We start from the raw sequence: 27,331 nt of genomic DNA on the forward strand, positions 1-27,331 counted from the left end.
TGCATTAAAATACATTTAAAATCACAACATATTTTTATCTGTGTACCACATATTATGAGCATGGATGTCTTATAGCAATGCCGTGCAACGTATTTCCATTCATTCACATATTATATTCCCTTTTCTGAGCTCACTAGAAGACATCGCACTCATGATCCTACTCGTGCCACCTTCAGTTCGGCTGGTGACACTCACGACGGACGATGCTGCACGCGCCATTTGGAACAGAACGAGACGATTCATGCTGTCGTCCCCGTTCGCAAACGAAGCAAACGGAAAACAAACACAAACTGGCAGAACATGGATTCAAAATGCTGTTGCAATTTTTCATCCACCCGACCGATGCCAGTCTGGTATCAGTCTGACTCATGTGCGGAGCTGCCGCACTCGCAGACTGACACGGGTCGAGGAGATGGCGCTTCGAGAATAAATCACTGGGGCAGAGATTATGTGTTTTCGTTATTTTACGATGATTGACTAAAATGTTCTTACAAGTTGAAACTTTCGATAACGACCCTACTGTTGAGGTCGAAATACGCATCTGTAAGGCTGGGTGGGTATGTTTTTATTACATGCACTTTTTTCTGGGCAATCAAACTACCAAAAATCAATCAAAAGCTTATTCAATTATACACAACGCTCTGTGGATTTTTTCTTCGACATGTCAATTGTATATCTGTATGACAAAAATCTGTGCTTAATGTGGTTTTTCGAACCACACCCAAAAAAATCTGCACGTTGTTTCCACCTGAAAAAGTACGTAGATTTTTTTCCACCTGAAATTCACGTAACTTTTACCTGATTTTTTGATAGAATTCTCATTCTACGTGAAAATCAGGTAAGTTCTACCTGAGTTTTGGATAGAATTCACCGGACACTTAAGTTTCACCTGAATTTTCTGAAGCATTTGCAGCTACGTGTGCACGTAAAATGTACCTGAAAATTCAGGTGGAAACAACGTTTAGAATATTTGGAGTGCAATATTCAGAGCAGTGGTCTCCAGTAGCACCAGTAGCCTTGCGAGCATACGTGTAGGATTGCCAATCCGGAGATGGCGAGTTCGATGCTTGGTTCGGTCTAGGATTATTTCGGGTTGGAAACTTTCTCGACAACCTGGGCATAGTGTATCCATTGTACTTGCCGCACAAGATACATACCGTGGAGCCGTTGAAAAAGAAGAAGAATCAGAGCGAAAAAGTGACGAAGGTGCTAACGGATTCTGGGAGATAAATTCATTCCTGTGTTCCTTGAAAAAGGTTCAAATGCGGAGGTCACCAGGGATGATGATGAATTCAGTAATGATGCATTTTGAATTGTTTTACACAGCAGTGTGAAAAAAACACATCATCCCTGGCGGTAAAAGTGCGAAAACGTGGCATTTAGGAATTGTTTCACAGATTCTGTTTTGATTTTTTTTATATTAAACTACGATAAGAGTTTTTTTTGCGAGTGTGAGAGATTTGCCAATCTCAGTTGTCTGCAAACCACAAAGACAGACAAAAATGTCTTGCTAATTAATTATTGGGCACTTTAATTGTTAATAATCCACCGGTATTGCATCTAACTGTTTTAATAATTCGGCTCAGATTGCATCAACTCGTGAAACAAAGAGACAAAGACCCCACCGGCGCTCCTTCTACCACTCTTGATAATCGGTCTCCCTCGGCTCGGTAACGCCAATAAAGAAACATTAAAAATTTTACGACCCTTGCAGACCAAAGTGGGTGTGCCTGTCGAAGAGTTTGAAGTATTCATTATTTATAAAACGAAAGAAGTGCGCAAAGCACTGGGATTGTCTGGAAATTAATTCTCTGTGATAATTTATTAATTGTTTGCACTGATTACCACCTCCCAACTATTCATACAAAGCTGCCGAGAGATGATTGCTAATTAGTGAGAAATTTCCATCATAACGCAGAGGATGACCATTGAACTCGGTAGCCTTTTTCCCCATCCAGATGCCAACAATTCTGCATCGAAATCGATTTCCTGCCTAGACAATTGCTTTCTACGGAAGAACATTTGCTGTAAAGAGTGAGTTGGGTGGCAATTGGTGTGTTTTATCGATTTATCAGTTGAACGCCCCCGGCGGCAGTTCTTCTTTTCTACGTACGTACGTATCACCGGAATGATGCTGACGGCAGAAGCTGTTGAGCATCGTCATCGTCGTCCTGAACCCGACAGATGCAGATGCTCCACTCAGCCAGGAGCTTTTCAATACAAAATATGACTGTTGCAGACAGCCAGACAAACACTCGCTCTGTTGCACCAAAACAGATGATAAATGATTTTGTAAATAGCAGCATCATCAGGATGTCGTGATAATTTGACGTCATTGGTGCAGCGGAGCTTTACGATGCCATTGTATGCCCTTTGGCATATTAGCCGTTGTCGCACTTAGATTAAACCAATCGATTAAACCTATCGATATCCTGCATGTACAGACTAGCTCTTGAGTTGAGAAATCGGCCTGGAGACTTGTGGGATAAATCTCTTTCGGTAGCGAACATTCCTCTACTTTCATGGAAACCTCGGACTTGAGATGAAAAAGATAGTGTAAATAAAATAGTAAATACATCCGTCCATTAGCTTTAACAAACAATAATTCAAATTACTGTTTAAAATGCATGTATATCTAAATCCATTATGTCAAACAGAAAATACCCAGCGTTGAAAGGACTGATGCTTCATCTTGCATCTTGGTGGTCCTCATCGTGTGGGTGGGTGACGGTATGATCGGGTGCATTAAACTGGAAGACTTCCAGCTGCTGCCTCTTCGAATATATGCTTTCTTACGATTGCGTGGCATATTCAAAAGTTGATTGTTGAATTATAAATTACATTGTTAAACTACGACGTCGTGATTGACCAAACTAATAGAGCATGAGTTATGCTCCATTCTATCCCCAGAAGCGCTTCAAATTGGTCACGCCAAATCATCAGTCGCAAAAAAGTGGCGAGCAAAACCTAATCCATCAATTAGCGGACCTTATTTGGACCAAGCGGCATTCAAGCAGAGCACCGACAAATTGCTTGCTTCTGCCATCGTGCGGGCAACATCAACAGCGCTTCCAATCTCCCATCGGGACTAGCCCAACCAAGAAGCTCGAACTCATGCTTCTATCGCCTTCGGTTGAGCGAAGTTTGATTAGAGTTCGACCCAACTGGTTACGACCTTCACGACTCAACGAGACACAGTAGTGCCTTCGGGGCCCTAATCCAAGCATGGTGTCTCCTCTGACTGGTGATTCAGATGACCTACATTTCCTTCCTATGGGGTACTTCGCACGCGGCAGATATTTATCAAAATTTATCAGACCGGGCGGTTTGTGTTTACTCAAACAAAAATCAGTCGTTTTTCTCGCGCAATGATTAATGATCTATTCACGCGCCTGTTGAAACCAGTGCGTCCAAACTAACGCGGCTATCTGAAGCGATTTTATTATCAAACATTCCGTCTTTGATGTTTGGCTGATGTTTGTTCTTGTTTTATCTTTATTTAGTTTGTATGATTCTAGCCAAAGCAATCTTATTGGTTTATCAAGGCCTTCGATTGTTTAAGAATCTGCAGAAATAGTTTGTTTAGTGAAATTAATTATTACTGCGTTAACGCTTTCGAGACGAAAGATTGGCTGTGTCATTTCATTTTATTTATTTAGTTAACATCTAAACAGATAACACTGAATCAACAATTTGACGCCACAATACTCGGTTCGAGGCCGCATCTCTCCATCCTCGGAAACGCCCCACGCTCGCCAAGTCGTTCTGCACCTGGTCTGCCCATCTCGCTCGCTGCGCTCCACGCCGTCTCGTACCTGCCGGATCGGAAGCGAACACCATCTTTGCAGGGTTGCTGTCCGGCATCCTTGCAACGTGTCCTGCCCATCGTACCCTTCCGGCTTTAGCTACCTTCTGGATACTGGGTTCGCCGTAGAGTTGGGCGAGCTCATGGTTCATTCTTCGCCGCCACACACCGTCTTCTTGCACACCGCCAAAGATGGTCCTAAGCACCCGTCTCTCGAATACTCCGAGTGCTTGCAAGTCCTCCTCGAGCATTGTCCATGTTTCATGACCGTAGAGGACAACCGGTCTTATAAGCGTCTTGTACATGACACATTTGGTGCGGTGGCGAATCTTTTTCGACCGCAGTTTCTTCTGGAGCCCGTAGTAGGCCCGACTACAGATGATGCGCCTTCGTATTTCACGACTAACGTTGTTGTCAGCCGTTAGCAAGGATCAGAGGTAGACGAATTCCTCGACCACCTCGAAGGTATCCCCGTCTATCGTAACACTGCTTCCCAGGCGGGCCCTGTCGCGCTCGGTTCCGCCCACAAGCATGTACTTTGTCTTTGACGCATTCACCACCAGTCCAACTTTTGTTGCTTCATGTTTCAGGCGGGTGTACAGTTCTGCCACCTTTGCAAATGTTCGGCCGACAATGTCCATGTCATCCGCGAAGCAAATAAATTGACTGGATCTGTTGAAAATCGCACCCCGGCTGTTACACCCGGCTCTCCGCATGACACCTTCTAGCGCAATGTTGAACAACAGGCACGAAAGTCCATCACCTTGTCTTAGTCCCCGGCGCGATTCGAACGAACTGGAGTGTTCGCCCGAAATCTTCACACAGTTTTGCACACCACCCACCGTTGATTTGATCAGTCTGGTAAGCTTCCCAGGGAAGCTGTTCTCGTCCATAATTTTCCATAGCTCTACGCGGTCTATACTGTCGTATGCCGCCTTGAAATCAACGAACAGATGCTGCGTTGGGACCTGGTATTCACGGCATTTTTGAAGGATTTGCCGTACAGTAAAGATCTGGTCCGTTGTCGAGCGGGCGTCAACGAAGCCGGCTTGATAACTTCCCACGAACTCGTTCACTAATGGTGACAGACGACGGGAGATGATCTGGGATATCACTTTGTAGGCGGCATTAAGGATGGTGATCGCTCGAAAGTTCTCACACTCCAGTTTGTCGCCTTTCTTGTAGATGGGGCATATAACCCCTTTCTTCCACTCCTCCGGTAGCTCTTCGGTTTCCCAGATTCTGACTATCAGTTTGTGCAGGCAAGTGGCCAGCTTTTCCGGGCCCATCTTGATGAGTTCAGCTCCGATACCATCCTTACCAGCGGCTTTATTGGCCTTTAGCTGTTGAATGGCATCCTTAACTTCCCTCAAGGTGGGGGCTGGTTGGCTTCCATCGTCCGCTGAACTGACGTAGTCATCTCCTCCGCTGCCTTGACTTTCACTGCCTGTACTCTCAGCGCCATTCAGATGTTCCTCGTAGTGCTGCTTCCACCTTTCGATCACCACACGTTCGTCCGTCAAGATGCTCCCATCATTATCCCGGCACATTTCGGCTCGCGGCACGAAGCCTTTGCGGGATGCGTTGAGCTTCTGATAGAACTTGCGTGTATCTTGAGAACGGCACAGCTGTTCCATCTCCTCGCACTCCGCTTCTTCCAGGCGGCGTTTCTTCTCCTGAAAAAGGCGGGTCTGTTATCTCCGTTTCCGTCTATAACGTTCCACGTTCTGCCGGGTACCTTGCTGCAGCGCGACCGCCCGCGCTGCGTCCTTCTCCTCCAGAATCTGTCTGCACTCTTCGTCGAACCAATCGTTCCGTCGACTTCGACCCATATACCCGACGTTGTTCTCCGCTGCGTCGTTAATGGCTGCTTTAACTGTATTCCAGCAGTCCTCAAGAGGGGCCCCATCGAGCTCACCCTCTTCCGGCAACGCTGCCTCGAGATGCTGCGCGTATGCAGTGGCGACATCAGGTTGCTTCAGTCGCTCTAGGTCGTACCGCGGCGGTCGTCGGTACCGAACATTGTTGATGACGGATAGTTTTGGGCGCAGTTTAACCATCACCAGATAGTGGTCAGAGTCGATGTTAGCGCCACGATATGTCCTGACGTCGATAATGTCGGAGAAGTGCCGTCCATCAATCAGGACGTGGTCGATTTGTGATTCTGTCTGCAGTGGTGATCTCCAGGTGTACCGATACGGGAGGCTGTGTTGGAAGTAGGTGCTGCGAATGGCCATATTCTTGGAGGCGGCGAAATCAATTAGTCGTAGGCCGTTTTCGTTCGTCAGCCGGTGAGCGCTGAACTTTCCAATAGTCGGTCTAAACTCCTCCTCTTGGCCAACCTGAGCGTTCAAATCTCCTATGATGATTTTGACGTCGTGGCTTGGGCAGCTGTCGTACTCACATTCCAGCTGCGCGTAGAATGCGTCCTTATCATCATCAGTGCTTCCGGAGTGTGGGCTATGGACGTTGATTATGCTGAAGTTGAAGAACCGGCCTTTGATCCTCAACTTGCACATTCTTTCATTAATCGGCCACCACCCGATCACGCGCCTTTGCATATCGCCCATCACTATGAAAGCTGTTCTCAGCTCATGTGTGTTGCCGCAGCTCTGGTAGATGGTATGATTACCTCTAAACGTTCGCACCATTGGCTGTGTAATATCTACGTAAATTCTTAAGAAAAATTGATCATCATTATGTAAGCTGTACTGGAAAAATATTGGAGGTTTTATTTGATTATACTATGAAGAATCAGACATTCAAAACTCTGGGAAGATGTAGCTTCTGAAAGCATGTTGATGAACCTGAAATGCTTGAATGCTATACCCCAGAGTTTGAAAATTCTGAACACTCATTCAAGTTTATTCACTCTGAACGTTAAGTCAGTGATCAGTTTTCAGGAATACGAGATGCTCATGGTACTCCAAAACGTTCTCGAGTGCTGCCCACAGTATCTACTACACTCAACCCTCTTTTTACGGCAGTTTTTTTTACGTCACTTCGTTTTACGGCCTCCTTTTTACGGCACGTGACGTAAAAAGAATTTGAAACATTATTGACATCCAAAAGTAAGCCTATAAGAAGGCACTCTTAGAAACCCAAAGAACAAAGTAGATGCTTTATATGCACATCATTTGCCTTCAACAATTGTTCCGTTCCAGGTCATCCAAGAATCTCCTGGAGTCTACACGCGTAACCGAGGACCTAAGGTCTACAAGCGTAACGAAAGAGCTGTTATCTCTTGTAAAAAATGGTTTATGCCCAATTTGATATATTGAACCAAATTCCGTTCCAGGTCATATAAGAATTCCCTGGAATATAGGTCTTGAGGTGTATCCGCGTAACCGAAGGGCTGTTATCTCTTTTATTAAATGGTTCATGCTCTATATGATCTATTAAACCAAACTCAATATGCCTTAAGCAGCCGTTCCTTTCCTGGTCATCCAAGAATTCCCTAGACTCCTCAGCCGCGGATTCATCCCAAATATATCCTCCGAGTATTTGTCTTTAACTCGCATCTCAAATGTAGGCATATGAGTTGTTCTAAGATCTCCAAATTGCCCTTGAGTTTGAATCAAATGGTCTGCCGAATCAACCAAGGCTTACATGATGTCCCCAGCCGCGGTATCAACCCAATTATGTCCTCCGAGTATTTGTCTTTCACTTGGGTCTCAAATCCAGACATATGAGATGTAGTAAGATCTTCAAATCCTCCTGGAGTTTGAATCAAATGGTCTGAAGAATCAACCAAGGCTCCCATGATGTCCATAGCTGCGGTAATGACCCAATTATGTGCTCCGAGTATTTCACTTCCACTTTCGTCTTAAATCCAGATATATGAGATGTAGTAAGATCTCCAAATCGTCCTGAAGTTTGAATCGAATGGTCTGCCGAATCAACCAAGGCTTCCATGATGTCCACAGCTGCGGTAATGACCCAATTATTTCCTCCGAGTATTTTGCTTTCACTTACGTCTCAAATCCAGATATATGAGATGTAGTAAGATCTCCAAATCGTCCTGGAGTTTGAATCAAATGGTCTGCCGAATCAACCAAGGCTTCCATGATGTCCATAGCTGCGGTATCAACCCAATTATGATCCGAGTAATTTTCTCTCACTAGCGTCTCAAATCCAGACATATGAGATGTAGTTAGATCTCCAAATCGTCCTGGAGTTTGAATCAAATGGTCTGCCGAATCAACCAAGGCTTCCATGATGTCCATAGCTGCGGTATCAACTCAATTATTTCCTCCGAGTAATTTTTTTTCACTTGTATCTCAAATCCAGACATATGAGATGTTTTAAGATCTCCAAATTGTCCAGGAGTTTGAATTAACTGGTCTTCCAGATCAACCAAGGCTTCCATGATGTTCTATGCCGTGGTATCAGCACAATTATGTTTCTAGAGTGCTTGTCTTTCACTTGCGTTTCAATTCCAGGCATATGAGTTGTTTTAAGATCTCCAAATTGTCCTGGAGCTTGAATCAAATGGTTTGCCGAATCAACCAAGGCCTTCATGATGTCCTCAGCAACCCCAGTAACAACCTGAGCAGCACAAGTCAGACATTCATCCCAAGGAACAATTTTAGTTCTATAACGGTCATGAAAACCATTATTTGCTCTACATAACTTCGGTAAAATCAGCATAAAACTAAAATGTTTGGGCCATGCCCTTTTTGATCCATAGAACCAAAGTGAATACGGCTTCAACTATTTTTCCATTGCAGATCATCCATGAATATCATTTATCCCTGAAATATAAACTTTATGGTGAACACGCGTAACCAAAAGGCTGTTATCTCTTTAAAAAAACTTGCTCATACCCGTTTTGATCCATAGGTCTAAATTGGATACCTCTTCAACTATTGTTCCATTCCAGGTAATTTAAGAAAGTCATGGAGTACTGGTCTTTAGGTCTACAGGATTATTATTTTTAAATGGTTCATTCCATTTTGATCCATAGATCCATATTAGATACGCATTCAACAATTATTCCACTCCAGGTCATCGAAGAAATATCTGAAGTCTAGACTTCGTGGCCGGGGACATAATGGAAGCCTTGATTGATCCGGTAGACCATTTGATTCAATCTCTAGAACAATTGGGAGATCTTACAACATGTTACATGTCAGAATCTGAGACGCAATTCGTAAACTATCCAAATTCCAGGAAAACTTTGAGATCTTACAACACCTCATATGCCCTGATTTGAGACGAGTGAAAGACAAATAATCGGAGGACATAATTGGGTTGATACCGCGGCTGGGAGCACCATGGAAGCCTTGGTTGATTCGTTAGATTATTTGATTCAAACTCCAGGCCATTTTGGAGATCTTACTACACCTCATATACCTGGACTTGAGACGTTAGTAAAAGACTAATACTCAGAAGACAAAATTGGGTTGACATCGCGGCTCTGGACATCGTGGAAGCCTTGGTTGATTATGTAGACCATTTGATTCAAACTCCAGGACAACCTGAACCTGACACCGAGGCTGGGGACATCGTGGAAGCCTTGTTTGATTCTGTAGACCATCTGATTCAAACTCCAGGACAATTTGCAGATCTTAAAACATCTCATATATCTGGTTTTGAGACGCAAGTGAGAGACAAATACTCGGTGGGCATGAGTGGGATGATACCGCAGCTGAGGACATCGTGCAAGCCTCAGTAGATTCGGTAGACCATTTAATTCCAACTCCAGAACGATTTGGAGATCTTAAAACATCTCATATACCTGGACTTGAAACGCAAGTAAAAGTCAAATACTCGGAGGGCATGATTGGAATGATACCGTGGCTGGGGGCACCATGGAAGCCTTGGTTGATTCATTTCACCATTTGATTTAAATTCCAAGATAATTTGGAGATCTTACAATGTCGAATATGCCTGTATTTGAGACGTTAGTGAAAGACCAATACTCAGAGGACAAAATTGGGTTGACACCGAGGCTGGGGACATCGTGGAAGCCTTGGTTGATTCTGTAGACCATTTGATTCAAACTCCAGGACAGTTTGCAGATCTTAAAACATCTCATATACCTGGACTTGAGATGCAAGTGAAAGACAAAGACTCGGAAGGCATGATTGGGATGATACCGTGGCTGAGGACATCATGTAAGCCTCAGTAGTTTCGGTAGATCATTTAATTCAAACTCCAGGACAATTTGGAGATCTTACAACTTCATACATGCAAGAATTGAGGACGGAAGTGAAAGACAAATAATCGGAGGACAAAATTGGGTTGACACCGAAACTGGGGACATCATGGAAGCCTTGGTTGATTCGGTGGTCCATTTGATTCAAACTTCAGGACAATTTGGAGATCTTACAACACCTCATATGTCTTGTTTCGAGACGCAATTGAAAGACAAATCCTCGGAGGACATAATTGAGTTGATACCACGGCTTGGGACATCATGAAGGCTTTGGTTGATTCGATAGACCATTTGATTCAAACTCCAGGACAATTTGGAGATCTTACAACACCTCATATGTCTTGTTTCGAGACGCAATTGAAAGACAAATCTTCGGAGGACATAAATGAGTTGATACCACGGCTTGGGACATCATGACAGCTTTGGTTGATTCGGTAGACCATTTGATTCAAACTCCAGGACAATTTGGAGATCTTAACACATCTCCTGGATTTGAAGAGATCTTACAATACCTTATGTAAGACGCAAGTGAATGTATTTGAAAGTATCCTTACTATCAATAATGTAAGTGATGTACCAGAAATTTTAGCAAAAATTCTTTTTACTTCACATTCTGTTTACGTCCCCCCAATAAGTGACGTAAAAAGAGGGTTGAGTGTAGCTCAACCAAGGCTTTTGGAATGTCCTCATCATTAGCTAAATACTATACCCAATTTCGGTTCAATTAGCGTATGCTCCTAATGTCCATGAGGTCCTCCAAAATGGTCTCAAATTAAGATCAAGATAGCAATCATACGCACAATAGTTAAGGAGGTTTTGGGTTCAAGCCACTTTAGTTTGTTGGGGCGTTCACGGATTTTGATGATCTGGTTACTCTTAACAATACGAATTCCAAGTCGTTTCAGAGAACCAAAAAGGGCTCTAGTAGCTTGCGAAAGAAATGAGTGGAATCTTATCGGTTCAATGGACAATAGATAGTCTGTCTGCCTCTGTTGAGTGAGGTGTGGCATGTGCTGCACATAAAAGTCTTCTCCATTCAGTTCGGTCCATGACTGCACTTCGCCAACCACGCAGTCTGCGAAGGGTCCGCAAATCATCCTGCACCTGATCGATCCACCTTGCTCGCTGTGCACCTCGCCTTCTTGTGCCCGTCGGATCGTTGTCGAGAACCATTTTTACCGGGTTACTGTCCGACATTCTGGGTACGTGCCCGGCCTAAAGCAGTCGTCCGATTTTCGCGGTGTGAACGATGGATGGTTCTCCCAACAGCTGATGCAACTCGTGGTTCATTCGCCTCCTCCACGTACCGTCCGCCATCTGCACCCCACCATAGATGGTACGCAGCACTTTCCTGATAACACTGATAGGTAAATATATTCCATATTTCACATTTATTTATATTCATAACAAATTTCGCCGTTGAATGCAATTTCTTTGGCGAACAAATTGGTTAAGGACAAGTGCCTTAAAATAGGTTATTATTTTGTACGTGTTTTGCGCACACACAGACATCATCTCAATTTGTTAAACTAAGATGATTAGTTTATGACCCTGTAATTTCCATTTTTCCTATAAAAAGTTCAACTTTTGGGTGAACATATAGATTAAACGTACACCTAGTGTTCTAGAAGGTAAAACCACCCTCCACTAGCTATTACGAGAATTTCTTGGGGGCCTATTCCGTTAAGCCAATGAAATTATTCAACAGAAGATACTCAGAACTATTATCGTTTTGATTTTAGTTTCGGTCGATTTACTGGCCTTCGACCATCTTCTGCGGACAAATCTTCCAGTCACTTATTTTCTAACAGACAGCCATTACTACTGTCTGGACAGTCTGGCAAAGTTTTGTTTTGTCATTTTTCACCGAAAATAAATCGATGGGAATCCCCACCAGCAATTTCGCGGCGATTGATCCATTATAAGCATTTTAGTTATATCTAACTAAAGCTATGTCCATTTAGAATCCGGAATAATAAAATCATCTGTATCTCGGTAACGGATTGACGTACAAAGAAGGTTAATACATCAAAACAAGAGTAATTCACTGTACTTTAAGGAAAAATTATTGATACAAATAATTTCTTCTTGTTTCTAGTGAAAATTCTTACCGTCTTCTTTATTCCTCTCATCAAAAGTTGCACACCTCCGGAAACAACTTCCTTGGCACATTTGTTCCACATTTTGGTCATCTGAGTCGCGATCCGAGCTGTTTTTCCACTTTTTCCACTTTTCCTAAGCTTCCGCTTCATTCCGGCTCAAAATGTCTCGATGGGCCGGAGCTGTGGGCAGTTGCGTGGATTTATGTTTTTATCGATGAAATCTTCGTTATTATCGCGGTACCACTGGATGACTTCCCGGCTGTAGTGGCAACTCGCCAAATCTAGCCAAAACTTCACGGGACCTTTATGGACTTTATGGAAGGTCGACCGCGGTTTTTGAGACATTCCTCATTGTACAGCTTCGAGTCCATCGTCTTATTCGTCACAAACACTTAGGTCTTTGCCCCACAGTTGCATATCCCTTGCAAAAATCATCCGTTTTTTGCAAGTTTGTCCAAAATTCAAACTTAAACTTCGCAGGAACTACTCCTCGTGCCGTCACCATGTAGAATTTTTGGCTAGGAAGCTGTCCGAAATCCATTTTGACGTAGGTTCCATCGTCGATGAGCAGGATTATCAACGTGGGTGTGCAGACTTTTTTCTCTCCTTTTGGCTTCCATCTGGAATAATTTTTGACACGCTGCACGAAACTTCGTGAAATTTATACCACAGCAAGTGGGCGCCTACGATGTGTGTGTACTATGATGTGTCTACGCCGATAGACAAACCGCTGTAAAAGAATTCTTGCAGCGGTCACTTTCCGTGCCGCTGCCATACAATAAATGATTCCGGATTCTAAATGGACATAGCTTTACTCATCACAATTGAAGGTCAAGGTAACATGGATTTTCCACCTACCCCATCCCACTGGGGTAAGTGGACAAACAACTCCTAATTTTTAAATCTTACTTACTTGATACTTGACGGGCTACAGCTCTTCGGTGAACCTACGCCGAATGGAGTATCCTTCTCCACTGGACTCGATCCTGGGCCAATCGCATCCATGCCCCTCTGAACATTGAGGGCCCTCAGGTCCTCTTCAACTGCAAAAAGCGATCGTGTACGCAGCCTTCCACGAAACCTGCGGCCTCTTCCGGGTTCTCTACTAGATATTATCTTCGTTTGACGTTCTTCCGGCATACGAACAACGTATCCAGTCCACCGTAGTCTGCCGTGTTTTATAAGCTTAACAATATCCAGCCCTTTATACACCTTTATGGTACAATTCGTGATTTATGCGACGCCGCCAGATACCATTCTCCTGTTTACCGCCGAGTATTGTCCGCAGCACCTTACGCTCAAACACTTAAAAAGCTCTCCGATCAGCCTCCTTTAACGTCCATGTTTCATGGCCGTATAAAGCCACTGGAAGAATCAGAGTAGTATACAGTCGAGAGTTTTGTTTTCGTTTGCAGACTACGGGACTTAAGCTGGTTACGAAGCCCATAATAAGCCCTATTTGCAGCTGCAATACGCCTTTTTACCTCGCGGGTAACATCATTATCACACGTCATTTGTTCCAAGATACACAAATTCTTCTACCACTTCAAATTTTTCACCATCCAGCACCATTTCGCTACCAGCTCCTCTTAAAAGGCACAAAAGCCTCTTCCACGGTACGGCGATCAATCCCGATAATATTGATATCGTCTGCAAATCCCAGGAGCATATGCGATCTTGTGACAATGGTACCGCTTCTTTGCACACCAGTTCTCCTAATCGCCCCCTCCAGCGCTATATTGAACAGTAGATTCTAGAGTGCATCACCCTGCTTTAATCCATCTAAGGTAACAAATGACGTCGATATTTCATCCGCAACCCTTACACTTGATTTCGATCCGTCCAACTTTATACGAATCAGCCGTATCAGTTTCGCCGGAAAACCATGTTCAAGCATAATTTGCCATAATTCATTCCGTTTCACTGAATCGTACGCCGCCTTGAAATCAATAAACAGATGATGTGTCTGCAAGTTGTACTCCCGGAATTTATCAAGGATTTGTCTCAGGGTAAACATTTGATCCGTCGTTGATCGGCCCGAATACGGGACATAATTTTGTACGCCGAATTAAGGAGGGTTATTCCTCGGTAATTGGCGCACTCCAGTCTGTGCCCTTTCTTAAAGAGAGGGCAAATGAGGCCGTCTAACCAGCTAGCAGGCAATTCCTCGTCTTCCCATATTTCGAAATAATATGGTGCAGAACTTCATAAAGCTGCTCACTGCCATGTTTGAGAAGTTCAGCCGGGAGCTGGTCCTTCCCCGCAGCCTTATTGTTTTTCAGCTCTTTAACAGCTTTTTTAACCTCATCTAGTGTAGGCGACTCCACAGCTTGTCCATCGTCGCTAATATTTATTCTATTCACCGATGCACCGCCACTTCCACTATTCAACAAAGTCTCGAAGTGTTACTTCCACATGACAGTCACTTCGGTTTTATCTGTCAGCAAATTCCCTTCTTGGTCGATGCACATGACGGGAGATGGCGATGTCTTTCTCCGCACGCCATTGACAGACTCATAAAACCTCCGCATATCGTTCTGCTCCATTTTTTCCTGCGCCTCGCTAATCACTTGTTCTTGTTAAGAAAATTATTTTGAGATTTTTAGTGGAATGTCTTCACTTGTCATAAGACGAGTTTGTACAATCCCATTTAATTCCACCACTTAATTGTACCTTGACAGATACGTATTTCGACCTCAACAGTAAGGTCGTCCTCAGTGTCTCGTACTTGACTCGACCAAGTCGAGACACTGAGGACGACCTTACTGTTGAGGTTGAAATACGTATCTATCAAGGTACAATTAAGTGGTGGAATTAAATGGGATTGTACAAACTCGTCTTATGACAAGTGCACTTGTTCTTCATATTCTTTCTTCTCCCTGCGGTGGGTTCGGTTTTCGGGCTGCTCTTGCTTCCTTGTAGCGATCTCTATTCTATCGGGTACCCGACACCAACATCCGTCATCTGGCAACGTTCTTCTCATCTGTCACTCTCTGACACTCCACATCGAACCAACCCGTCCTGGGTCACATCTGTGCAGCGCCTACCACTTCTCGTGCTATTGTGCTCACCGCTTCATGGATCGACTCCCATTGATCGTTGATGTTGTCGCTAACGTTAATTGCACTTATCCGTTCATCAAGCTTCTGGCGGTACTCAGCCGATACTCCTTCCGCCGACAATCGCTGGATATTGTAACGCATCGTTAGCTGTGATCTTCCGTTCGATACAGTTGTCCATCGTGATCGAACTGACAACGAGGTAGTGATCAGGGTCAATATTCGGACCTCTACATGTCTGCACATCGATAACATCCGAGGAATGGCGCCCATCCACCAGAACATGGTCTATCTGGTTGCAAGTTTCACCATTTGGGTGTCTCCAGGTGTGCTTTCGGATGTTCTTTCGTGCAAAGTAGGTGCTACTGATGGTCATCCCTCTGGCAGCAGTGAAATTTACTAGCCGTAGGCCGTTGTCATTGGTAGCGGAGTGCTCGTCCCTACCAATGATGGGACGGAAAAGTCTTCTCTACCGACCTGAGCGTTAGTGTCTCCGATAACAATTTTCACGTCATGCTTAAGGCACTCTCCATAGGCTTTTCATAAAACATGCCTTTCACGTCGTCGGATTTATCGTTTATCGTAAACGTTGATTAGGCTGTAATTGAATAACGGGCTTGGTAGTCATATGGCCACCACTTCTGCCTCATACGCAGGAGGTCGTGGGTTCAATCCCAGGCCCGTTCCATTCTCCATTCTCTCATGCTCATCCTCAACGTTGATTAGGCTGTAATTGAAGAGTTTGCCCCGTATCCTCAACACACAGATTCGTTCGCTAATGGGTTTCCACCGCATCACTCGCTTTATCTACTTGCCCATCACTACGAAACCAACTCCTGCTCTGTTTTTCCGCCGCCGCTGTGCTAGATGTTATACTTGAATGCAATGTTGGTCGTGGGGTCCACGGCTCGGAATTCACGTTCTCCGGATCTGGGCCATCGGACTTATTAAATAGCGGCCACGTTCACTCCAACCTTCTGTAGTTCACGAAGGCTCACTCGTCCAGGTTTATTTAGGGTCCTGGCATTCCAGATACCGAGTTTCCAATCATAGTCCTTATTTCAGTTGCCAAAAATAACGTTCTCTTTTTCTTCTATCTCCATTTTTCGTGATATTCGAGAGGCTTCAGTAAGCTACCTTACCGGGGTCGTGTTACCTACATCGCGCTGGTGGGGCTGCCACCTTAGCTATAGCTGACGCGATACAGCATTCCGTCAATCAGCCGCTGGATATCAGGCAGACACTGTTTGAGCCGCACCTTCTGGTGAACAGACGCCCGGGACGTACCTTCTCACTCTAGCTGATGTCAGAAGGACAACAGTGCCCAGACTATTTACACAACCTTAGCTGGCGGTATTTTTTCATCGGACGACCCGTGGAAGCGTGAGATAGGAACTTGTGGGGACCAGAGCTCTGTTGGGCGCTCCTTCCTTGATGTCAACCCACCATTTTGCAGCCCAATAAAGAGTTGACTGTAGTTAAATAATGACAATTACTGCAAAAAAGTGTTGTATGGGTAACAAAATCAATCCAATTTTGAAAGAAAAATATCACCCTGGGCTAGGGTGGCTCAAATTAGTATGGAAAAAACTTTTTTCAATTTTTTTGATGGGCCGCCCTCTTATTCGGTTCTATTTGATGCCCTGATGCTCTGGACAAGATTTTAGTCAAATCGGTCAACGTTTGGGCGGTGCTAAACTCGTTGGAAGTTTATATGGAAAAATGTATGCAGAAACATCCAAAAACATTGAATTGCAGTTGGACGGCACAACTTACGATGAAGAACTATGATACTCATTCAGATCTTGAAGAATTCAATACAGAATGTTATGCTGAAAACCGCGAGAAGATTAGAGTTTGCCCGGCTAAGTTATTAGCATTTCTCTGAAGTGGGGTTTGAGCAAATTCCGTTTCTTTTACCCTTGAAAAGAAATAAATTCACCCATACAACACTCCAGTAAAATGCCAATATCTTTGCCTAATAAGCTCTAATCTTCTCGCGGTTTTCAGCATAACATTCTGTATTTAATTCTACAAAAATTGATGGAGTATTATGTTTCTTCATCGTAAATGGTGCCGTCCAACTGCAAATCACTGTTTTTAAATGTTTCTGCATATGAAATTCGAAGAAAAAACAAGCTACTTAATTAAATCCGACTGATATTAAATATAACACTACACTAATTTGAGAATCCCATTTAAAAGAACCTCATAAATAATAAAATGACATTTACTAATATCCATACTTTTCATTATTTTCCTCACTATCTAACCCGATCTCAACTATAATAAATTATGATGGAGCTTCGAAATTAACAAGACTCCGAGCCAACACCAAATGCAGCATGATCCTACTAATATAGTCAGGAATCGGAAGAATCTGAAATCTGGTAAACACTTATTAAAGCTAATAAGAATACATGGTAAGTGCAAATAACTTATAAATTTATAATATTTTTATTCCATTGCGTAAATGTATATATCATATGTGTTTACTTTGTAAATGATAACCGTACTTTGTTTATATATATGCACATTTGTGAAAAACGTATATATGTTTCTGTGAGTGTGTGTGTATATTATATCAAAACAATAGCTTAGCTTAGCTTAGCTTTGACTGACTACACATATCTATGGTTGCTACTCCGTGATTGACCAGAATCAGTGAAATTGCACAAAGAATCAACTGAATGATTGACTGGGATTGTTCAAGCATTCTCAGTGTGCAAGTTTCAGTGACTCTAAAATTCAAATGATCAATAACGGCGCCGGCCACGTCCTTGTAGTCAGTTAGGAAGAAGGAAGGAATATTAGTAGGTGGTTTTTGCTATTTGAAGACCGTGTTTACCTCTGCGTCACCACAAAAACCACAGGAAGGATTATCAGTTAGTTGGTAGGCATCGTTGGATCTGGATTCACTCTGAAAAGCGATACGACCGTGCCATTCTTTATACAAAGTGATTTTATCTAGCCATGAATCGGGCGCGAAAAGTAGTACAAACTAACTACCGGCCTACCGGGCGCGCAATGCAGAACACAATATTTCGTCCGATCGCGCCATCGTTCTGCTGTCCGAAACAAGAGAAATCTCGCACTGAACTGATTTTTATTACCGGCCGCGCAAAGCAGAACACAATATTTCGTCCGATCGCGCCATCGTTCTGCTATCCGAAACAAGAGAAATCTCGCACTGAACTGATTTTTATTACCGGCCGCGCAATGCAGAACACAATATTTCGTCCGATCGCGCCATCGTTCTGCTGTCCGAAACAAGAGAAATCTCGCACTGAACTGATTTTTATTACCGGCCGCGCAAAGCAGAACACAATATTTCGTCCGATCGCGCCATCGTTCTGTTGTCCGAAACAAGAGAAATCTCGCACTGAACTGATTTTTATTACCGGCCGCGCAATGCAGAACACAATATTTCGTCCGATCGCGCCATCGTTCTGCTGTCCGAAACAAGAGAAATCTCGCACTGAACTGATTAATTTTATTACCGGCCGCGCAAAGCAGAACACAATATTTCGTCCGATCGCGCCATCGTTCTGCTATCCGAAACAAGAGAAATCTCGCACTGAACTGATTTTTATTACCGGCCGCGCAAAGCAGAACACAATATTTCGTCCGATCGCGCCATCGTTCTGCTGTCCGGAAACAAGAGAAATCTCGCACTGAACTGATTTTTATTACCGGCCGCGCAAAGCAGAACACAATATTTCGTCCGATCGCGCCATCGTTCTGCTATCCGAAACAAGAGAAATCTCGCACTGAACTGATTTTTATTACCGGCCGCGCAATGCAGAACACAATATTTCGTCCGATCGCGCCATCGTTCTGCTGTCCGAAACAAGAGAAATCTCGCACTGAACTGATTTTTATTACCGGCCGCGCAAAGCAGAACACAATATTTCGTCCGATCGCGCCATCGTTCTGCGGTCCGAAACAAGAGAAATCTCGCACTGAACTGATTTTTATTACCGGCCGCGCAAAGCAGAACACAATATTTCGTCCGATCGCGCCATCGTTCTGCTATCCGAAACAAGAGAAATCTCGCACTGAACTGATTTTTATTACCGGCCGCGCAAAGCAGAACACAATATTTCGTCCGATCGCGCCATCGTTCTGCTGTCCGAAACAAGAGAAATCTCGCACTGAACTGATTTTTATTACCGGCCGCGCAAAGCAGAACACAATATTTCGTCCGATCGCGCCATCGTTCTGCTGTCCGAAACAAGAGAAATCTCGCACTGAACTGATTTTTATTACCGGCCGCGCAAAGCAGAACACAATATTTCGTCCGATCGCGCCATCGTTCTGCTGTCCGAAACAAGAGAAATCTCGCACTGAACTGATTTTTATTACCGGCCGCGCAAAGCAGAACACAATATTTCGTCCGATCGCGCCATCGTTCTGCTGTCCGAAACAAGAGAAATCTCGCACTGAACTGATTTTTATTACCGGCCGCGCAAAGCAGAACACAATATTTCGTCTTCGTCCGATCGTGCCATCGTTCTGCTGTCCGAAACAAGAGAAATCTCGCACTGAACTGATTTTTATTACCGGCCGCGCAAAGCAGAACACAATATTTCGTCCGATCGCGCCATCGTTCTGCTGTCCGAAACAAGAGAAATCTCGCACTGAACTGATTTTTTATTACCGGCCGCGCAAAGCAGAACACAATATTTCGTCCGATCGCGCCATCGTTCTGCTATCCGGAAACAAGAGAAATCTCGCACTGAACTGATTTTTATTACCGGCCGCGCAATGCAGAACACAATATTTCGTCCGATCGCGCCATCGTTCTGCTGTCCGGAAACAAGAGAAATCTCGCACTGAACTGATTTTTATTACCGGCCGCGCAAAGCAGAACACAATATTTCGTCCGATCGCGCCATCGTTCTGCTATCCGAAACAAGAGAAATCTCGCACTGAACTGATTTTATTACCGGCCGCGCAAAGCAGAACACAATATTTCGTCTTCGTCCGATCGTGCCATCGTTCTGCTGTCCGAAACAAGAGAAATCTCGCACTGAACTGATTTTTATTACCGGCCGCGCAAAGCAGAACACAATATTTCGTCCGATCGCGCCATCGTTCTGCTGTCCGGAAACAAGAGAAATCTCGCACTGAACTGATTTTTATTACCGGCCGCGCAAAGCAGAACACAATATTTCGTCCGATCGCGCCATCGTTCTGCTATCCGAAACAAGAGAAATCTCGCACTGAACTGATTTTTATTACCGGCCGCGCAATGCAGAACACAATATTTCGTCCGATCGCGCCATCGTTCTGCTGTCCGAAACAAGAGAAATCTCGCACTGAACTGATTTTTATTACCGGCCGCGCAAAGCAGAACACAATATTTCGTCCGATCGCGCCATCGTTCTGCGGTCCGAAACAAGAGAAATCTCGCACTGAACTGATTTTTATTACCGGCCGCGCAAAGCAGAACACAATATTTCGTCCGATCGCGCCATCGTTCTGCTATCCGAAACAAGAGAAATCTCGCACTGAACTGATTTTTATTACCGGCCGCGCAAAGCAGAACACAATATTTCGTCCGATCGCGCCATCGTTCTGCTGTCCGAAACAAGAGAAATCTCGCACTGAACTGATTTTTATTACCGGCCGCGCAAAGCAGAACACAATATTTCGTCCGATCGCGCCATCGTTCTGCTGTCCGAAACAAGAGAAATCTCGCACTGAACTGATTTTTATTACCGGCCGCGCAAAGCAGAACACAATATTTCGTCCGATCGCGCCATCGTTCTGCTGTCCGAAACAAGAGAAATCTCGCACTGAACTGATTTTTATTACCGGCCGCGCAAAGCAGAACACAATATTTCGTCCGATCGCGCCATCGTTCTGCTATCCGAAACAAGAGAAATCTCGCACTGAACTGATTTTTATTACCGGCCGCGCAAAGCAGAACACAATATTTCGTCTTCGTCCGATCGTGCCATCGTTCTGCTGTCCGAAACAAGAGAAATCTCGCACTGAACTGATTTTTATTACCGGCCGCGCAAAGCAGAACACAATATTTCGTCCGATCGCGCCATCGTTCTGCTGTCCGAAACAAGAGAAATCTCGCACTGACCGGATTTACCTTACCGGCCGCTCATCGCAGACCACAATATTTCGTCCGATCGCGCCATCGTTCTGCTATCCGAAACAAGAGAAATCTCGCACTGAACTGATTTTTATTACCGGCCGCGCAATGCAGAACACAATATTTCGTCCGATCGCGCCATCGTTCTGCTGTCCGAAACAAGAGAAATCTCGCACTGAACTGATTTTTATTACCGGCCGCGCAAAGCAGAACACAATATTTCGTCCGATCGCGCCATCGTTCTGCTATCCGAAACAAGAGAAATCTCGCACTGAACTGATTTTTATTACCGGCCGCGCAAAGCAGAACACAATATTTCGTCTTCGTCCGATCGTGCCATCGTTCTGCTGTCCGAAACAAGAGAAATCTCGCACTGAACTGATTTTTATTACCGGCCGCGCAAAGCAGAACACAATATTTCGTCCGATCGCGCCATCGTTCTGCTGTCCGAAACAAGAGAAATCTCGCACTGAACTGATTTTTATTACCGGCCGCGCAAAGCAGAACACAATATTTCGTCCGATCGCGCCATCGTTCTGCTGTCCGAAACAAGAGAAATCTCGCACTGAACTGATTTTTATTACCGGCCGCGCAAAGCAGAACACAATATTTCGTCCGATCGCGCCATCGTTCTGCTGTCCGAAACAAGAGAAATCTCGCACTGAACTGATTTTTATTACCGGCCGCGCAATGCAGAACACAATATTTCGTCCGATCGCGCCATCGTTCTGCTGTCCGAAACAAGAGAAATCTCGCACTGAACTGATTTTTATTACCGGCCGCGCAAAGCAGAACACAATATTTCGTCCGATCGCGCCATCGTTCTGCTGTCCGAAACAAGAGAAATCTCGCACTGAACTGATTTTTATTACCGGCCGCGCAAAGCAGAACACAATATTTCGTCCGATCGCGCCATCGTTCTGCTGTCCGAAACAAGAGAAATCTCGCACTGAACTGATTTTTATTACCGGCCGCGCAAAGCAGAACACAATATTTCGTCCGATCGCGCCATCGTTCTGCTGTCCGAACCCAGAGAAATCTCGCACTGAACTGATTTTTATTACCGGCCGCGCAAAGCAGAACACAATATTTCGTCCGATCGCGCCATCGTTCTGCTGTCCGAAACAAGAGAAATCTCGCACTGAACTGATTTTTATTACCGGCCGCGCAATGCAGAACACAATATTTCGTCCGATCGCGCCATCGTTCTGCTGTCCGAAACAAGAGAAATCTCGCACTGAACTGATTTTTATTACCGGCCGCGCAAAGCAGAACACAATATTTCGTCCGATCGCGCCATCGTTCTGCTGTCCGAAACAAGAGAAATCTCGCACTGAACTGATTTTTATTACCGGCCGCGCAAAGCAGAACACAATATTTCGTCCGATCGCGCCATCGTTCTGCTGTCCGAAACAAGAGAAATCTCGCACTGAACTGATTTTTATTACCGGCCGCGCAAAGCAGAACACAATATTTCGTCCGATCGCGCCATCGTTCTGCTGTCCGAAACAAGAGAAATCTCGCACTGAACTGATTTTTATTACCGGCCGCGCAAAGCAGAACACAATATTTCGTCCGATCGCGCCATCGTTCTGCTGTCCGAAACAAGAGAAATCTCGCACTGAACTGATTTTTATTACCGGCCGCGCAAAGCAGAACACAATATTTCGTCCGATCGCGCCATCGTTCTGCTGTCCGAAACAAGAGAAATCTCGCACTGAACTGATTTTTATTACCGGCCGCGCAATGCAGAACACAATATTTCGTCCGATCGCGCCATCGTTCTGCTGTCCGAAACAAGAGAAATCTCGCACTGAACTGATTTTTATTACCGGCCGCGCAAAGCAGAACACAATATTTCGTCCGATCGCGCCATCGTTCTGCTGTCCGAAACAAGAGAAATCTCGCACTGAACTGATTTTTATTACCGGCCGCGCAAAGCAGAACACAATATTTCGTCCGATCGCGCCATCGTTCTGCTATCCGAAACAAGAGAAATCTCGCACTGAACTGATTTTTATTACCGGCCGCGCAAAGCAGAACACAATATTTCGTCCGATCGCGCCATCGTTCTGCTGTCCGAAACAAGAGAAATCTCGCACTGAACTGCCGTTCATTACCGGCCGCGCAAAGCAGAACACAATATTTCGTCCGATCGCGCCATCGTTCTGCTGTCCGAAACAAGAGAAATCTCGCACTGAACTGATTTTTATTACCGGCCGCGCAAAGCAGAACACAATATTTCGTCCGATCGCGCCATCGTTCTGCTGTCCGAAACAAGAGAAATCTCGCACTGAACTGATTTTTATTACCGGCCGCGCAATGCAGAACACAATATTTCGTCCGATCGCGCCATCGTTCTGCTGTCCGAAACAAGAGAAATCTCGCACTGAACTGATTTTTATTACCGGCCGCGCAAAGCAGAACACAATATTTCGTCCGATCGCGCCATCGTTCTGCTGTCCGAAACAAGAGAAATCTCGCACTGAACTGATTTTTATTACCGGCCGCGCAAAGCAGAACACAATATTTCGTCCGATCGCGCCATCGTTCTGCTATCCGAAACAAGAGAAATCTCGCACTGAACTGATTTTTATTACCGGCCGCGCAAAGCAGAACACAATATTTCGTCTTCGTCCGATCGTGCCATCGTTCTGCTGTCCGAAACAAGAGAAATCTCGCACTGAACTGATTTTTATTACCGGCCGCGCAAAGCAGAACACAATATTTCGTCCGATCGCGCCATCGTTCTGCTGTCCGAAACAAGAGAAATCTCGCACTGAACTGTTTTTATTACCGGCCGCGCAAAGCAGAACACAATATTTCGTCCGATCGCGCCATCGTTCTGCTGTCCGAAACAAGAGAAATCTCGCACTGAACTGATTTTTATTACCGGCCGCGCAAAGCAGAACACAATATTTCGTCCGATCGCGCCATCGTTCTGCTGTCCGAAACAAGAGAAATCTCGCACTGAACTGATTTTTATTACCGGCCGCGCAAAGCAGAACACAATATTTCGTCCGATCGCGCCATCGTTCTGCTGTCCGAAACAAGAGAAATCTCGCACTGAACTGATTTTTATTACCGGCCGCGCAAAGCAGAACACAATATTTCGTCCGATCGCGCCATCGTTCTGCTGTCCGAAACAAGAGAAATCTCGCACTGAACTGATTTTTATTACCGGCCGCGCAATGCAGAACACAATATTTCGTCCGATCGCGCCATCGTTCTGCTGTCCGAAACAAGAGAAATCTCGCACTGAACTGATTTTTATTACCGGCCGCGCAAAGCAGAACACAATATTTCGTCCGATCGCGCCATCGTTCTGCTGTCCGAAACAAGAGAAATCTCGCACTGAACTGATTTTATTACCGGCCGCGCAAAGCAGAACACAATATTTCGTCCGATCGCGCCATCGTTCTGCTGTCCGAAACAAGAGAAATCTCGCACTGAACTGATTTTTATTACCGGCCGCGCAAAGCAGAACACAATATTTCGTCCGATCGCGCCATCGTTCTGCTGTCCGAAACAAGAGAAATCTCGCACTGAACTGATTTTTATTACCGGCCGCGCAAAGCAGAACACAATATTTCGTCCGATCGCGCCATCGTTCTGCTGTCCGAAACAAGAGAAATCTCGCACTGAACTGATTTTTATTACCGGCCGCGCAAAGCAGAACACAATATTTCGTCCGATCGCGCCATCGTTCTGCTGTCCGAAACAAGAGAAATCTCGCACTGAACTGATTTTTATTACCGGCCGCGCAAAGCAGAACACAATATTTCGTCCGATCGCGCCATCGTTCTGCTATCCGAAACAAGAGAAATCTCGCACTGAACTGATTTTTATTACCGGCCGCGCAAAGCAGAACACAATATTTCGTCTTCGTCCGATCGTGCCATCGTTCTGCTGTCCGAAACAAGAGAAATCTCGCACTGAACTGATTTTTATTACCGGCCGCGCAAAGCAGAACACAATATTTCGTCCGATCGCGCCATCGTTCTGCTGCCCGAAACAAGAGAAATCTCGCACTGAACTGATTTTTATTACCGGCCGCGCAAAGCAGAACACAATATTTCGTCCGATCGCGCCATCGTTCTGCTGTCCGAAACAAGAGAAATCTCGCACTGAACTGATTTTTATTACCGGCCGCGCAAAGCAGAACACAATATTTCGTCCGATCGCGCCATTGTTCTGCTGTCCGAAACAAGAGAAATCTCGCACTGAACTGATTTTTATTACCGGCCGCGCAAAGCAGAACACAATATTTCGTCCGATCGCGCCATCGTTCTGCTGTCCGAAACAAGAGAAATCTCGCACTGAACTGATTTTTATTACCGGCCGCGCAAAGCAGAACACAATATTTCGTCCGATCGCGCCATCGTTCTGCTGTCCGAAACAAGAGAAATCTCGCACTGAACTGATTTTTATTACCGGCCGCGCAAAGCAGAACACAATATTTCGTCCGATCGCGCCATCGTTCTGCTGTCCGAAACAAGAGAAATCTCGCACTGAACTGATTTTTATTACCGGCCGCGCAAAGCAGAACACAATATTTCGTCCGATCGCGCCATCGTTCTGCTGGCCGAAACAAGAGAAATCTCGCACTGAACTGATTTTTATTACCGGCCGCGCAAAGCAGAACACAATATTTCGTCCGATCGCGCCATCGTTCTGCTGTCCGAAACAAGAGAAATCTCGCACTGAACTGATTTTATTACCGGCCGCGCAAAGCAGAACACAATATTTCGTCTTCGTCCGATCGTGCCATCGTTCTGCTGTCCGAAACAAGAGAAATCTCGCACTGAACTGATTTTTATTACCGGCCGCGCAAAGCAGAACACAATATTTCTTCCGATCGCGCCATCGTTCTGCTGTCCGAAACAAGAGAAATCTCGCACTGAACTGATTTTATTACCGGCCGCGCAAAGCAGAACACAATATTTCGTCCGATCGCGCCATCGTTCTGCTGTCCGAAACAAGAGAAATCTCGCACTGAACTGATTTTTATTACCGGCCGCGCAAAGCAGAACACAATATTTCGTCCGATCGCGCCATCGTTCTGCTGGCCGAAACAAGAGAAATCTCGCACTGAACTGATTTTTATTACCGGCCGCGCAAAGCAGAACACAATATTTCGTCCGATCGCGCCATCGTTCTGCTATCCGAAACAAGAGAAATCTCGCACTGAACTGATTTTTATTACCGGCCGCGCAAAGCAGAACACAATATTTCGTCTTCGTCCGATCGTGCCATCGTTCTGCTGTCCGAAACAAGAGAAATCTCGCACTGAACTGATTTTTATTACCGGCCGCGCAAAGCAGAACACAATATTTCGTCCGATCGCGCCATCGTTCTGCTGTCCGAAACAAGAGAAATCTCGCACTGAACTGATTTTTATTACCGGCCGCGCAAAGCAGAACACAATATTTCGTCCGATCGCGCCATCGTTCTGCTATCCGAAACAAGAGAAATCTCGCACTGAACTGATTTTTATTACCGGCCGCGCAATGCAGAACACAATATTTCGTCCGATCGCGCCATCGTTCTGCTGTCCGAAACAAGAGAAATCTCGCACTGAACTGATTTTTATTACCGGCCGCGCAAAGCAGAACACAATATTTCGTCCGATCGCGCCATCGTTCTGCTATCCGAAACAAGAGAAATCTCGCACTGAACTGATTTTTATTACCGGCCGCGCAAAGCAGAACACAATATTTCGTCTTCGTCCGATCGTGCCATCGTTCTGCTGTCCGAAACAAGAGAAATCTCGCACTGAACTGATTTCTATCACCGGCCGCGCAAAGCAGAACACAATATTTCGTCCGATCGCGCCATCGTTCTGCTGTCCGAAACAAGAGAAATCTCGCACTGAACTGATTTTTATTACCGGCCGCGCAAAGCAGAACACAATATTTCGTCCGATCGCGCCATCGTTCTGCTGTCCGAAACAAGAGAAATCTCGCACTGAACTGATTTTTATTACCGGCCGCGCAAAGCAGAACACAATATTTCGTCCGATCGCGCCATCGTTCTGCTGTCCGAAACAAGAGAAATCTCGCACTGAACTGATTTTTATTACCGGCCGCGCAA

This window comes from Armigeres subalbatus, chromosome 2, assembly GCF_024139115.2.
Source record: "Armigeres subalbatus isolate Guangzhou_Male chromosome 2, GZ_Asu_2, whole genome shotgun sequence".
Lineage (NCBI taxonomy): Eukaryota > Metazoa > Arthropoda > Insecta > Diptera > Culicidae > Armigeres > Armigeres subalbatus.